This window comes from Taeniopygia guttata, chromosome 2 (genome assembly GCF_048771995.1).
Source record: "Taeniopygia guttata chromosome 2, bTaeGut7.mat, whole genome shotgun sequence".
Taxonomy (NCBI): domain Eukaryota; kingdom Metazoa; phylum Chordata; class Aves; order Passeriformes; family Estrildidae; genus Taeniopygia; species Taeniopygia guttata.
The window spans coordinates 93,368,646-93,384,846 of record NC_133026.1 but is presented as its reverse complement, the minus strand read 5'-3'; the positions used below and the strand labels follow the sequence as shown (position 1 = coordinate 93,384,846).

At 39.0% G+C, this 16,201-nt stretch overlaps 1 long non-coding RNA gene across 6 annotated transcripts in view; it reads right to left on the bottom strand.

Annotated features, from left to right (window-relative positions):
- The window catches only part of LOC140682389 (uncharacterized), a 146,676-nt gene that overhangs the window by 92,027 nt on the left and 38,448 nt on the right, over window positions 1-16,201 (bottom strand). For all 6 annotated transcript variants that reach the window (XR_012054054.1, XR_012054056.1, XR_012054052.1 and 3 more), the window contains exon 2: window positions 1,532-1,604. This is a non-coding gene — a long non-coding RNA (uncharacterized lncRNA). The remainder of the gene's footprint in view (window positions 1-1,531; window positions 1,605-16,201) is intronic.

Sequence of the window (16,201 nt, the reverse complement as noted above, 5' to 3'; positions counted from 1 at the left end):
CCAAAGAATACCTAGAAACACTACAATTGAAATTGTTTGGGAACATGTGTCTCTTCTTCTCCATGAGGCATATCAAAGTGCTGCAATGCAGGTGAGAACAATTCTCAGATTCAATCCAAATAATACCAAATCTTTTCTGAAGACTTGACTCTTGAATGGCTTAAATAAAATTAACTCATCCTTTATCTCTTCCTTAAGACTGGCTGTTCACATATTTAGTCGAGTGCTTCCTAGCTACAACCTACTTAACAAATACTGCTTATTACCCTATCTCAGGACCTGTTTGTTCCTCTTGAGCATGCTTATGTTACAACAGGTGAGCTTCAAGATCCACTCCAACCATTCCTTATTCCTGAACTATAAACTTTGGTGGGCTATAGGGACAGTTTTAGGTTTCCAGGCAAGGTGATTTCATTTCTTTTAGATTAAATTTTTCAAGTACATTCTCTTTGTCTTCCTGTTCCAGGATAATTTTCTGTGTGGAACACTTGAAACAATATATATTCTCTTCCTTTATCTTACTTTGCTATTTCATAATTTTGTCAGTTTTTTGGTTTTTGTTTTTGTTTTTTGGGTTTTTTTTATTTATTTGTTTGTTTGGTTGGTTGGTTTTTTTGGGGTTTTTTTGTATTTTTTTTTTTGGTGTGTGTGTTTTTTTTTTTTTTCTTGTAGACACTCATCTTTTTTAGGCCTCTCTGCTTGTCAGACTCTCAATGCAGAGCCCTCCTCCATTCTCTCACTATAAATATGAAGTTAGATGTTTAACATACGGAACTTTGAAAGTGCTGAACACCCTCTAACAGACAGTGATAGATCTTCCCTGGTTTCTACTGGAGTTGAATTTCCTTGGCACCTTCTATCTGTGCCTGTATACTTAGGGCTCTTTCATTTTGGAGCACAGCCTTCACTACCTTTCAACACTTCTCCTGTTTCTGAGGACTGTCATGCAGTTCCCATTGCTCTCTTTCAGTCTGCTTAAAATGCTATCTTTAGTTGTCTTCAATTTTAGAAGACTCCAATTTTGTTTGCAAAACTAAATCAGACTTTAGCAGTAAAGCTATACATGACCACACATTCATGCATTTGAAATTCCAGGCAGCAACTGAAATGCAACTCAGTTTCTCAATCATGATTGCTTCCAGCTCACTGGGGTTAAAACAGAGTCCTGTGAGTAGGAAGCAGAGATTCTTCCTTGTAGAGCACCAAAATCCTAATATTTCTGATTAAAAACACCCAGCTACTTTGCTTGCTTTTTCAACCCACATTCCTGGCTTGAAAGCCCAAAATGTTCTGATCTTGAATTCCAAGCTCATTTCTAGAATAGTATCAGTATGAGAGGAGGGCCATGGAAATAAGCTTCTTCCTTACAGCTGATGAATAGAGGGCATAATTAAGTACTCTAGGCCAAATCCTCAACCAAGAAAAGTCACAATGATCTACTTCACCTGAAAATCTGGCTCACAACACAGAATTTTTGTTGACATCATAAATCACTCCCAACCAAGGCAGAAAAGCTGTATTCTGTGCTTACTTCCTCATGGGTTCTTCTTTGAATTTTCCTTGATTTGAACATCTATCCCTTGGGAGATGGAGATGACCATTTCCTGAAAGAAAGCAAACATTAATTTTAATAGAGAGACTACTTGATTTCTCAAAGCAGGTCAGAGCTGGGATGATTCTGGGTATCTGACTGATGTTCAGATGCTTACATTCCCTGATGAATCTATAGCTAACTCTATGTGATAGAAATATCTCACATTATTCTTGTGTTTGCCAGCTTGCAGTGTCATTCCAGATGGCAAACACAAAAATAGCATGAAAAAATTCTTTCTGAAATTCAGGCTCTAAAAGGATTTTGTTAACCCTACAACAGATTTTCCAAGATGTTCAAACTGTCCATTCTTTATTGACAATAAAACATCCAAACTGGAATATCTTGTAAAACCATTGCTACAGTAAATTTCAGGCCACTACTAATTTCATGACTGCCTACTAACTAAAAGTATATTTATTTCTTCATCACTTCTCTTGAAAATCTACCTCTGCTTCATTTTATTCTTTGCTTGATGCTACTTTCATTAGAGTAGGAGTATCTTCAGAGCAATAGAATTATAAAGGTCTCAGTTGTTAGCATGAAAGTGGGACTGCTTAAATTTGATTACTGTGTTTAATGAAGTGTCACATTTATTTACAAGATGACATGATGAATCACATTACAGTTATTATAAATCAGCTTATAAGAATGGACAAATGGTTCAATAAAGCAATGGATTTACAAATTTGAGATGAACACATTCAGGTTCCTTGTCATATTTCCCTTTAAAACAAATGGCAATGAGCTATTTACTTTATCCCAGGAACTAAATTGGCAATTTGTTTGAAAAAGAGAGAGAGAAGAGAGGGTTCACATCACATTTTGCATTATACTTTCTGTCTCACTGACCAAAAACGTCAGATCATTCACATGGACAAATCCAGTTCACCTCAACATGTTTGTTAACCTTAGAGCCATACATATGTGCTGTTTTCTTCCTGTTCCAATGCACTTTTGTCCTATTCCTTGCTGAAGATGCTTCCCACACCCATACCAGATACAGTATCTCCTGAAAAAATTGCTTGGCCTGTCTCCTTCATTTTCCTGTATGCTGGGCCTTTTACTGGAGTTCAGATTATTCCCAAATCCTACGATTAACATAAAATTTTTCTGCTAGCCTTTTGACACTTTCAAGACCTTGCCTGGTTTAACAACACTGATGTGAGTGGCTCAAAGCCTGACGAAAATCAAAAAGTAAAGAAGCATCTATCCAGCAACCCCTCCTCGGCCTTGGAGTCTTCATTAAAAAGGTCTTAGTTTGCTTCCATATGAAGGAAATTGGCTCCTCTTTCTCTCTGCCTGACTTGCAAAGAAATTTGTTTGAAACATTTTTTTTTTCAGCACATTCCTGTTTATTTGTGTTTGCCCTGCAGAAATGCTAATGCAGGATCATTGCATTAAACAGGCCTGATAACGTCTGAGTGCACTCACATATGTGTAGGCTGAAAAGCAGCCACGTCCTGGCAAGGAGGGGGGCTCAGGAAGACGTGTGTGTTTTGGGGTGTGCGTGCACAGCGAGCGGGGGAGGCTTCCGAGTGAGTGAGCTCAGGTTTTTGTGCCACATCTGCATTTTGCTCAGCTTGAGTGACAGGTGTACATGGATGCCACATCGGCTGCCAATATGCTATGAGACCATGGTAACAATCGCTCATCTCTGGGGAGCTATGCTGCCTCGTTCTTCACTATCAGACATGAAAGAAATAATTTCAGGTGCCAGAAAAGGAACTGTGATAAAAGAAAACATTTCGGCTTTCGTGGCACTGGAGTTTGCCCTGAGGCAACAGCTTTGATAAAAAAAAAGTGTCTCTTTCTTTACATTCACAATTAATCCATGATTATCTACAAGCAATCCTTTGGCCTATAGGATACTGTCAAAAAAAGTTATTTTCCTTTTTTTTAATTCCTTGCACACTTCGCCTCTGTTTTTTCCCTGCTACATGCACCTATTGTATCATGCAAATCTTCAAACCCTGCTGAAGCTAGAGACAGCTTGCCACCCCCACTTTGGGAACTTTGTGGATATCAGACATATCTGTGTAGAATAGCTATTGTTAGCTGAAGTATTAGCATATAATGTTTCTTCAGTTGTACATTTCAGAAAGATATGAAAGAGGGCTATTATAACACCAGGAAAGTTGAACCAAGCCCTCTTTTCTGCAGAGTTCTGCGTCATCAGCCAAAATAAAGTTTGGATAGATTTTTAAGAGCAAAACAATGAGCTTCATTCGGAAGACAATATTATCTCTGTCTGCATGAGTTCACTTTCACTTGATGTTGGTTGGATTCTAGGACTTTTAGCATCCATCTGATATCCACAAGATTATGCTTCACTCTGGAGTTCAGTTCCTAGGGGCCAAGGGACATGAGAGTTCACAATGGAAAGCAAATAGCACCAGGGTTTTGACCCAGGCAGCCTCACTCTTCCTTTAGGCCTTTATGAGCCAAACAGCCTCCTCCACAAAATCTTCACTGCCCAACCCAGGAGTGAAGACAAAGGAAGACTGAAAGATCTTTGTGAAAAATAACCATTGTTTTAGAGACAATGCTTAACCTGGCATAACCATCACTAATAATGAGGTTAAGGTTTCTCTTCTCATTCATCTCAGTCAGTCATGGTTGACTTCTTGAACCACTTCCAGCCTTCAGATTTCACACCAGTGACTCTTAGGTTGCAATAAGGTGTAACTCCTTCATGTTACTTATTTTGAGTCTTTTTAAGGGGTACAATGACATAGCTTTCATACAGCACATCAGCTTTGGCAAAAACTATCCACCTATAGGGTCTAGTAATTAAGCAGTTTGAACAAGGAAATGGAACAAAAAGGCAGAGAAATTACTGAACTCATCAGCTACCATGGATGTAGAAACTCTGTTTCTCCTTCCCCTTTTTCCCATCTAGATATATCTGTCCATATGGATGGATGTCTCTTTTTATTTATAGTTTTATCTCTTCCTTTCTTTCGTTTTTTTTTCCTGCATCAACATGCATCATTGTCCTCCCCATGAACAGTCTCATGGTGCTGTCTCCTGACTAAACCAACCAGCAATATTTTCAGTGATGGGCTGATTATTGGAAAGGAAGATAAACAGTGTGAAGGATAATAATAAACAGATTGGAGAGATGAAAACTTATCAAGCAGCAAAGCCCTAACATGCTATTGCAAAGTTATGTACTCATTGCTCTCTTGCTCTAACAAGCAGCTGCATAGTGCTAGGTAGATTTTCTTCTCAAACAAAGCTAAGGGCACAAAAACAAAGCAAGTCTTCTGTGTGTATGTTGGTACGTGTTTCGGGGGGAAAAAATCAGGACACTGTGAGCAAACTGGCTCTGCAACGGATCGACAAGGGTTTATTATTCTGAGCAGCACTCAATCAAATGTGGCCCCTATGAACAGAGAGTAATGTTGGCGAATCATCCTGGGGGCTTTTTTTCTGTGTGTGAGTGGTATCCATCTGTCAGCTGTCAGTGCCAGTGAGAGATATACAGAGCTGTCACTTCTTGTCAGCCAGCATTTGTGAGGCCTTTTGCAGCTGCTACACAACACATACTGTCCTTATTGAAGGCCAGCAAGGAGTCTTGGAGAAGATTCTGCTGGGCAGGGTGAAAAGGGGAAGAGAGATGTCAGGACCACTCTAGGAGAACAGCCTTGACCCATCAGAATTTTTTAACTTCCCTCTCAAAATCCCATTTTTTTCCCTGAATATTAATGACAATAAAAGGCAGATGGAGAGCTGAAGTAGTGGCACAACTATATGCTCTGTATTCTGAGATTCAAGGCAAGTCTTGCTTCCTTTGGTACCTCTGGAACCTGTAATATTAAACATGGTGGGATGTGGGTGGTGATGCATTCCAAAGAGTCCAGTGGTGTATCCTGAATGAAATGAGAGAGGGCACAGCCATTCCTCCAAAGAAAAAAAATCTCTATCACTTCCAAGTTATATACACACACACACACATAAGATAGATGTGTGTGTGTGTGAAAAACTTAGATGCGTATCCACACTTTTTAGAAGTGTTGGAACTGTGCTGGGCTTGTGCTGAATTTAAGGCTAAACCAAAATTCAGGTTCCAAGGCACTGAAATCTTGCCAACTGTTTTCTGAAAATGTTGGCTCCAAATGTTGAAAATATCATGAGATCAGCTGTTCTTCTGAGTTTTCCTTCACCATGGGTTGTATTAGAACCAGCTCCAGCAAATAAGAGACCTTTTGGGTTTGTGATTTGCTGCAGATTTGTAGCATTGATAAGGGCAAAAAGTTTTGCATCCAGCCTGTTTTTTCTCACATATTATTAATCACAGATGGAATTGAAATACTGTTTTTAAGTAAAGGCTCCTGATTTTAGAGCAGTATTATAAATGCGTAGGTATGCCAAATTGATTTGCATCATTTAAAAAGGATAACTGGCTAAATCTATAGAAAACCTTTTGGTTTGGTTTATATGTTTACAGCTGCCTTTGCAACAATGCTAAACTCCCATGGCAAAAGTGCAAGGCAGCAGGGTTAGGAGAAATTAATGTAAATGGAGCTGGGAAGTGCTAAATTCTACTCTGCTTTTCCATCCAAGTTGCCTCAAGCTAGCCATGTCAATTCTCTACCTGTTTCCTGTTTGGTCATAACATTTCATTACCACTCTCTCAAGAGCATCAAGTTGATGGATATTTCAACCAACCTTTGAACTTCCAGAGATCTCTACAGGTACAAATCTCTCCTTAGTATATCATGAAAGGAAGTTGTATGATTCTGGTTGTGGGTTCATAATGCAAAGCTAGAAATTTAGCCCTAGTTGTGCACCAATAATTTTGCAAGGGGAGAAGATCAAGTGATATTTACAATTTTGAGAGTTCAGTGCAGTTTGGACATGAATAAGTCATTATTAAACATAAGATCTCATACCAGATAATTTTCTTTAGAAGTTGTTTCGCTCTTATGATGAGACTTTGTCAAGAAATAAAGAAATTCAGAATTAAAAGATGCAATCAAGACTACTGTAATACTTAAGTCCTGTTCAATTGCTACAGGTTTGTACACACTATATAAAACAAACAATATAATAACAATAATAATGTTAATATAATAATTATATAATAATATTATACAAAAATGCAAACAATTAATTTAAACTATTTTACGTGTTTCTGCTACATTACATGTAAATGAAATTTTAAATCCTGTAGAATACTAAAGTATAGTCAGACTGGATAATTGTATTCATTTTTTTACTAGGGTGACTGGTTTTCTCAGGCAGACTGCTATTGTTAAGCCCAAGTAGCAAGTACTTCACTGATTCATTTCGTGCCTGTAGAATTACTTTTTATTTAAAGGATGCAAAAAAGATTTATAATTTAGCTTAGGGTTGCTTGAAAGACTGCTTTGTTTGGTTACCAGTTTCAAACACATATGGTATAACTCATATTGCTGCAAGTAAAACAAGGCTGACTGTTGAATGAGCATAACACTGTAATAGCAGAATGTCTGCATTTAGCCCTTTTAACTCAGATCTGCTTGCAAGCCAAAATCAAATGGGAAACAATTAGTGCCTGTCAGAAAATGATTTCCTCCTTCCCCCTGAGAAAATACAAAAGTGCAAAAGAAAAAAAGAAGAAATTTTCAGATGAAAACTATTAATTTTATTGTGGAGATGCTTTTCCAATGTCTCATGGGAACTGTAGTTTGTATGCCTGGTGACCCAATTCCTTTTCAACAGCTTAATCCCTTAATAGTCTGTCTCTTGCCCTAAGTCACTCCTACACACTTCCATGAGCATTTTAGCCATAACATAGAGGATTCCATGGTTTGTATAGTAGAAGATATGGAAAACTCCATAAGAAGAAGGCCAGGCATACATGACAAGAAAGTTTGTGATTCTGAACAACAACTTCTACCAAGCCTTGGGGCAAAGTTCAAAAGTCTGGACAATTTGACAATTTTGGTAAGAAATCACAGATATAATTGTCCTATCTGAGTCAAAATCTAAATTTTATCATGCTGCAGGCTATTAAATCTTAGGATACTCCTCAATTTCTTTTCCTCTTTAGAATAAGAGCAGGTAATATTTTGAGGAGTCCATCTTCACAAGCCCCTTAAATAAATCTGTTGGAGGAATGACACAGAAACCATACTGACAAAACATTGTATAGCTAAAATATTTCAGCATTTCTTGTTAAAGCTAGAGGTATGTGAAAGAATTCTAGGGCCATAGAAGGGAGAACTTCCTTGTGAGTCTCTGGAAGTGTGCTGTATTAAGGCCTTTGTCAACTAAAGCATATTTGTTGGATTACCACAGAGTACTTTAAAAGTAATATACTTTCCTGGGGGAGAACAAGAGAAGAACACTACTTCAGATAGGAGTAATGAGGGGAACATAATAGTTATTATTTTGATTATAAAGAACAATGGATCTCTATAAACTCATGTTATTCTTGGTTTTAGAAAATGGCAAGCCTGAAGTAAATTTGGATTGAGACAGAGTAGCTTGTTTACAGCAACTTGCTGCCTAGCATCTCTTCAGAAAATTCTGGTGGGCACAAAGACACTCTGGTTTTCCTGTGTTGCAATCAAAACAGCATGGTGATCTCAGCAAAATGTGTCTACAATCTTTTTTTCTTTTAGTGACACATTTACATATTCCATAACTCTCCAAACAAGACTAGGAGGACCTTGTACCTTTTTCAGCCCTCAAATCTTGTTATCAAGTTGTATGACTCTTCTCCCTCAATACTTTGTGTAGTTTTTAATTTTACTATTAGGCATTTCCCCAGTCTGCCTACAGCATCTATATTTAAAAATGGATTTTATTTGCTTCCCAGAATTTCCCTGCTTCTCGGGTTTATATGTTCTATTTGCTGATCCTGAATCCGCTTTCCCTATTGCATCTACCTGGACTTCTCCCCTGGATCCTCAGTAGGTGGGCTAGCAGAAAACATGGAACAAAAAACATGATTGTGTAGTGTAGCAGCTAGACATGGTGTAGGACAACACAGTCCCAAACAAGAGAGAGACATCTCACAACAGTGTCCATCGCTCTACATTTAGAGCCCAGAAACTCAGCTATAAGGGCACCAAGCTACCTGGGCCCGTAAGCCTTTGTAGGTGGCGTTTGTTGACCCTGCTGTTCAGTGTCCCTGATGTTTCAAGCATAAGGACAGAGTGGTCTGGAGACTAGCTGTGCTCTTGCACATCTCATTTTCTGACTGGCAGGGCTGTACAGGCTCAGCAAAATCAGGCAATCGGAGCTCAGCACAGCCAGAAGAGCTTCCCTGGCCTTGACACCCAGATTTTCAGAAGATGGTGTGGAAATACCATTCCCTCAGAGTTTCTGATTAAGAAACCTCCAGATAACCTCGGTGAAAACAGAATCTGCAAGAAACCAGAGTGATATAAAAATTTCAAGGTGTATTGAAGACAAAATATAAGTCACTGAGAATAGATGATTCCTAATGTTACTGGGAATGTTTCTATATGTTTCCTAGTAACTTTGGGAATTAACAGGTCCCAAATTAACCATGGGCTCCCAACAGAAGGAATAAACTCAGCTACTTGATCAATAAACAAAGATCATCGGCATTAGTTTTCTGTCACCAACAGCAGCAGTTTAGGTTTCCAGCCTCATCCAGATAACAAAAGTGGAGGAAGAACCCCCATGGGAGTTCAGTGAGGAACAGGACATGTGAAAAGCTGTGAGGACACCAGGGGTTAATTATATTAATACAGGGCCAAAATAAAGTCTGATTGACAGTGCCAGCAGCTAAGAGGACCACTGCTTCTGGAAGCATTTCTCTGTCTAGTGTAGTGATGACTCACAGATTTCATCATCACCTGTTGAAAAACCTGGAAAAAACAGAGAGAAGATGTACATTGTAGCTTTCAGATGCCTTTAGCAGAGAAAAGAACAAATGGTCAGAATTCGTCTTTAAGATGGAGATTATGTATGTCAAGCTACACAGGGTGCACACACTTTAGTGGGATTGACCCAAAGGACTGGAAAAAAGGACCGTCTACAAACCATAAATGAGCATATCTGCTTCAGACATTCCAAAACAGAAACAACCAGGATCATTGGATTGCACAGTGCCACCTATTATTCAGCATTGCTTAACTCTTGGCTTTGTGGGAGAGTTTCCAGTTACTCGAAACACTAATAAACTTTATTCACAGTGGCTGACATTTTCCATGCCTCAGGCTAAGTGCTTGTGGAATAGTGCTGCTAAAATTATGGCTCAACTATTTTGAAGTATTCAGTAGTCATGCTTATAGCTTGAGAATTACCCAGATTCATCCTTTGCCTTGTGGCCAAAACAGTTGATGAGGCTCAGACACATGTGTTTGTCCATCAGCTTGAGACCTGGACATGCATTTGTGCATCTAGAATGTGATATTGATACAACGCGTGATATTACGTGGCAGTTTAAAGGGTTTCTTTGGCTTGAGATCCACAAAGTCATTCATATTTCATGAAGGCCACACCAAGTTAGTCACAGGCCAACACCTCATCAACAATTTTGTTGATGCAACACTAGAGAGAAAAGCCTAAAAAAGATTAAGACTTTTTTTATACATTGCCATATATATAGTCTTGTGTTTCTTTGTTTTTAAAGCCAAATTGAATCACTGGCTATGTTCAGACAGTTGTGGAAGAGGAAAAATATGATCTTAAGTTTGAAAATCCTTTCTAAATCATTGAAGATAGCTTTTCTATACAGTAAAAATGTGTTGTGAAGTGAAGATCTGTAACTGAAAGGTTAAATTTGTTTTAAGCGTGCTGCAGTTATCAAGAAGCAACTATTAAAACACAGGAAATTCTGACTTAAGGTTAAACTTCAAAGGAACTCAAGACAGATCTTAGGCCATGGCTTCAAGGAATAAGTGTTAACAAGATTTATTGGGCCAAAATCATCCGAATCAAACCTAGTGTAAGCCAAGAGATTTTTTAAAGTTAGTGATAAGAAACCACTGCTATGCTAGATAGATAAGAGACACTGACTTTTGTTTTTCTCAGGTTGTTCAAATAAACTGACTTAAGGTGTCTTGGATATCTTAATCAGGAGCTTTTAAGTTTTTATCCCTGTAGAAATTTATATTCCTTTTCTCTTTTATTTTTCTGCTCATTTAAAAAGATGGGGTTTGTCTTTCTTGATCTTAAGCTGGGCACAGTTTCATTTTATCAATTTTATGTATTTTTTCTTGACCTACTTTTCCTGATTTTATTCCTACCATTTTATTATTATCTTTCTCTGCTGTGCATATGATAATATAGGAAAGAAGCAGAAATATTCAGGGATAAATCAGTTTTTGTGTAGAACCACTCATTTTTACCTCCTCCCCATTCTGGAGACCCCTGTGGTTGTTCAAGTCCAGAAAGGTGTCGCATGAAAGTCATCCACATTTTTTGAGGTTCAGATTCATAGTCTGAGGTGCTTTCCTGTTACTGAATAGGAACATTAAATAGGTGAATGCAGATTGAGAAAAGGAGTGCAAAATCCTTGATTGATGAGAGGCCATCTTAAGAGCCTTTTTAATATTTTTATAAAATTTTATACAAAAATTATACAATTTATTACATGCATTATATTTTGATCATGATTTTTTTTTCAAGAATCCGAAATAAAATGCAGACATAAAAAAAAAGTGGGGAATAATGTATATGCATCAACTTAGCTTCACTTGAAGCATATCTAAACAGCTGTCTCCCACATGAAGTGTTATTCTTCTTAGTGATTGCCAAAAAGAAAAAGAAAAGCCAGTGCTATTAGTGTATAGGGCATTCTAGATTTCCCTGGCACTACAGCAGAACGAAGATATAAAAAAAGTGGTGAAAAAAAAAAAAGAATAAAGGTTACTCCAAAGCAGGTATTCACTTGCTAGCAGAAGTGTCAGTAATTTTTACTGACATAGTCACTTTGAACAAACAGAAGTAAAAACAGTGAAACACAGGACAAAAAAGATCAAAATATGTCTATGTCCCCAGGATCTTCTTGCCTTTCCTTTACAAAAAACTGCAGGATATGAATCACATACACCAGGGCCACCAAGCCCTAGCAGTTGATCTCTGCTCTGCTTTCCTGGGAAAGGAGGCCTTCTTTTCAAATTTCTGTCAATATGTCACAGGGGAAAGGAAAGCCATGCAAAAATCTCATCAGATCTTTCCCAGTGATGAAGCTTTTTTACAAAAAGCAAATGTTTTCCTTAGAATTATTACCATCTGAGTTATTTCCATGTTGCAGCTGAAGGCCAGTAGTTTGCAAGTGCAAATACTTGGGGGGGAGGAATAGGGGAAGAGGGATCGTTTCCATTTTTGCCAGTGTGTAAATCTTGTTTTCTGCTGGCTGCATTCACCCTGATGGACTTGCACTCAGTGAAGGCCCCACTGTTTCATGACATGAATATGATTTTGGAGTCAATAATGTAAATGCTTTCTTATACTCAGCATAAGCAGGCACAAGAGCAAATGGTCTCATTTACAGTGATGTTTTAAATAACCATTATATTTATCTACCCAAAGCTCCCAAAATATCTGCATATGTGTGTCTACTGCCTAGATCTTTCCTCTGAAAAAGCTGAGAATGTAGTTAAGTCTCCTTGGACTCATCACCTGTAGTGCTTTTGGCACAGTTCTTCATCACACCATCCCCTTCTGCCTATCTGTTTTTTTCCATTGTCTGCCTATATCATCTGAACCTGTAAATACATGGAATGCTGTGATTAAAAACAGGAATACTTTCTCTTGCAGTAAGGTTAATCATGCTCAGAAATTGGCTCTTAATACAGCATCCCAAATATCTTCCTTGAAAATGTCCTGTGGGCCCTAATTATCTCTCTCCAAATGAGAAGGATTGAGTCAAAAGTTTTATGTATCTGCTTAGTTTTCAACTGGATTTTGCTGGTGGTTTAAATAAGCATGCTCATTAGCATCTGTCAGCTGCCCAGACTTATTATTCTATTGCTATGTGTTGATTTGACTTCATTAAGACCTACAAGCCTTGATCCTGCCTGAGAGATGGACTCCAGAGCAGATCTGCCACAGCAGTTACAGTCGCCTGCACCGGCTGCATCAATGCCCAAGTCAGGTGGGGTCTGCTGCCCTGCCCTACACAAGGTTTTCACTTGCAGGTTTTTTCTTTCTTCCTTCCATCAGCTGAGTCCAAAGCTTCTGGCTGTTACAGCACACTGCTGAAGCCTTTCCTCTTCTCCAGGCTTTGACAGAAGTTGCCCACTTCTTTCCTAAGCTTAAAAGAAAGAATGGATTCCTGGAACCTGGAAGAGAAGATTAATGTTTCTAACAATAAGACAAACCAACCAAATAAGCAGAATATTCACCCCTTTCCTTGTCCTCCTCTCTCTTCCATCCTCAGCTGTATCTCGCTTCCTCCCAAGTGAGAAATGATGATATGTTGTATCATTCAGGAGCAGCTTGATGTGTTCCCCACCTGCCCCGGAGCTGATGGCTCTTTGGACTGTAGTATAAATTCTTCTGTGGCTACTCCCAGAACTGTGGCTCCAGGTTTGTAAACGTCGTTGTGGGAGAATGGGAAGAAAATATTACCATGGCAGCTCATCTTCTTCTTCTAGACTGGGGAGAAAACTCACTAGTAGTGTTTCTGAAGGATTTCTTGTGGGAAAGGGTGACAGACTAGTGAATGAAAAATCTATACTTGGGCCTAACAGGTGACTGTGTAATGGAAATGTTCCCTTAAAAAAGGCTTTCACTTTATGAGGGCTTTTAATTTGAATTTTTCTAAAACTTCTTCAACTCCATGGACATTGATACAACCAACCTCTATTTTATTCAGTTCTTTCTTTTCCAGTATTTCTCCTGTCTTTGCTTTCTCTGCTAGAGAATGAACCTTTCATTTTTCCTTCTGGCCCCTGTCAAGTATTGCCATGATGCCTTTTAACCCATCTGTTGTCTCCCAAAACTTTGGAGTCTGCTCATATTCTGAAGAAGGAAGATCATCCCAGACTGTCCTCAGCTGAGAGTCCTGAGACAGGGCTGAGAAGGACTAGAAAGGATATTCATGCAAAAGAACATGCAGGGACCACAATGCTGTTGGAAAACAAGAGCTACCTGACACTGCAGCCAGTCTGCAGCCCTGTCTTGCCGGCAGCCCACTCAGAGATGCCTGTGATGGCAACAAACTCTTCTCTGGAAATCTGGCAGGAAAAATGTCCAGCCTATATCCTGTTGCCAAGATTAGGATGAAGAGGTAAATACTGATTCCTTACAAGAAGTGAAAGCAGCTCCCTATCATCTGCAAAGGGTTAGTTATGATTTCACCACACACCTTCCCTGAGGGACAAATACTCACCAGGTCTGATGAGCTGTATCAGTCTAAGAATTAGCATCCATGTACTTAAGAAAGAAATGCTGAAGCAACAGCCTGCTATGGCACTTAGCCTGGGACAATGAAACATCAATGATCTCACATTTCAAGTCCTTTCACCTAGCAATGTTTGCAAGCACTGTCCATTAACCCTCCTCCAGCCCCCCAGTGCCACCTCTAGAAATGATGAAGTAAAATTCAGTTTGAGATCACACTTATTCCTGCATCCAAATCCATCACATATTATAGCCTCTCATGTTAGCACAAACATCCTTTAGAATGAAACTTTCCCATTACCATTTCCATTACAGAATCATTTCATCTGTAATAATTTTCCATCAGAGGCTGGAGAGGAGTCTGCTGCGGCTTTACCTGCATGTTCATACCAAGCACAATTGAGAGATACCATTTTTCTTTGTGTTTGAAACCAACAGGAGGAGGGAAAGGGTCTATAAATACAGACGATCAGGAGTCTTTTACATCTAGCTGTATGCTGTGAAGCACACCTGTAACAAAATAGGAGAGCAGAAGGGGTGGGGGGGAGATTTAGGAAATATCGGAGCAGAATTAATCCTTCAGGCTGAACTGCCTCTGCAGAGCACCACTATAGAGTCCTGCCGACTCGAAGGGCCATTATTCAAGGGTTAAATGTCACTCAAATCAACCTCATTATGAACTGAAGGATGAGGAGGGGCTCGGGGGAGACACTGCTTTCTTATGCATTTACAATTGAGCTGCTCTGGCCTGGAGATGACCCGCCGCACAATTTTTAAATTATCTCTGCGCGCTCTGCTTGTTTTGGAAATGCTCTAAATAAAAATAATGGACTGTCTTTTAATAAGTCTCATTGTGAAGATTCCACATATCAAACAACGCAGTGCAGCTTGGAGGCAAGCAACGGGCATGTGTGATCTAGCTGGAAGAGAGACAAATGGTGATGGGAGCAACTCCATCTAGGGACCGCTGACAAGAAAATGGCATTCGCAAACTGACACATCTGTCAGGGTGGAGAATATTGGCACCTGTCACGCAATTTCAGTCATGACTTTTAATAAAGCTGCTTTCCCTTAGGTAAAATTGGAACTTGACTGTAATATTAGCTGCAAGCACGTCTTGTTTTCCCCTTCAGAGCTCTTTTGTACGTGAGACGTTTCAAATGAATCTTAAAGCTGAAGTAATGATGTTTACTACTTCTTTCCTCCTCCCCCCTCCATTCCCTTTCCAAGTCTGGATTTGAAAGAGATGTTGTGCTGAGTTTTTTTCTTTGCAAAATGTCTCCCCTTCATCTACCAATACGAGATTTTTGTTGTATGTGAGTGTGTGTGCATGCGCGTGTGTGTAGTGCTTTTTCTGTATCACTCCTTTTTTTTTCCTTTCCTCCTCCTTTTCAGCTGGGCTGTTGTTTGAGTGAATTTAGCCTGGGGAGGCATGTATATCATAAAAACTGGGTTGGGATTTGTTGGCTGTCAGTCAATAAATCAGTCAGGGTTTAATTACCAGGCATGTGATGGGAAGCGGTGACAGGCACCAGGTCTGTTGGATAGCATTTCTTATGGGGCAGCAGCTACTAAAAACAAAAAGTTAGAGAGTATGTGTGCGTGAGTAGATGCCGGATGGGAAGGAGGGGGAGAGACTGGGGGGGCAGGGGGGAGGAGAGGTGGAGAAGGAGGAAGGGAGAAAGGAAAAGTTGAGGAGTCCTGCAGCTGGAATCCACTATTACAAGAGTGAAAAAAAAAAAAAAAAGAAAAAAAAAGTTTTGTGTTCTTAAAACAAAGACTACGAGTCTCTATTTCAAGACAAAAATTAAGTTTTTTGAACTGAATTTCCCATGTTTTGCTTGAAATATGTCAGCATGTTGTGAGTGTTACTTGATGCCTGCATTAACTTATGCTACACTAAAGTGCACCCCTTTGTTTAACACTTGCAAACATTTTATCAGAAATATTTTTTTAAAGGAAAGAAAATAACTACAGTTGAGAGAACACATAGGGGAGATGGGGCTGGAAGGAGTTGGAAAACTATTGTATTACAAAATGACATAATATGTTAAAGGACATTTCACAAAGTGAGAGTAAAGTTTTTTAATAAAATATGAAGGTTATATAACATTCCCAAGGAGGAAATCAATAAAATTTTTTCCCCTTTTCTTTTCCCCCTCCTTCTTCCCCCTTTTTGAAAGTTTTCCAGGATGTCTGACCATGGAAATCATGGACAGTATTTTTTTCAAAGGCAATTCATTCTTGACATGGTTTTAACTACTGACTAGTGATGAGAGATGTCATCTTCTT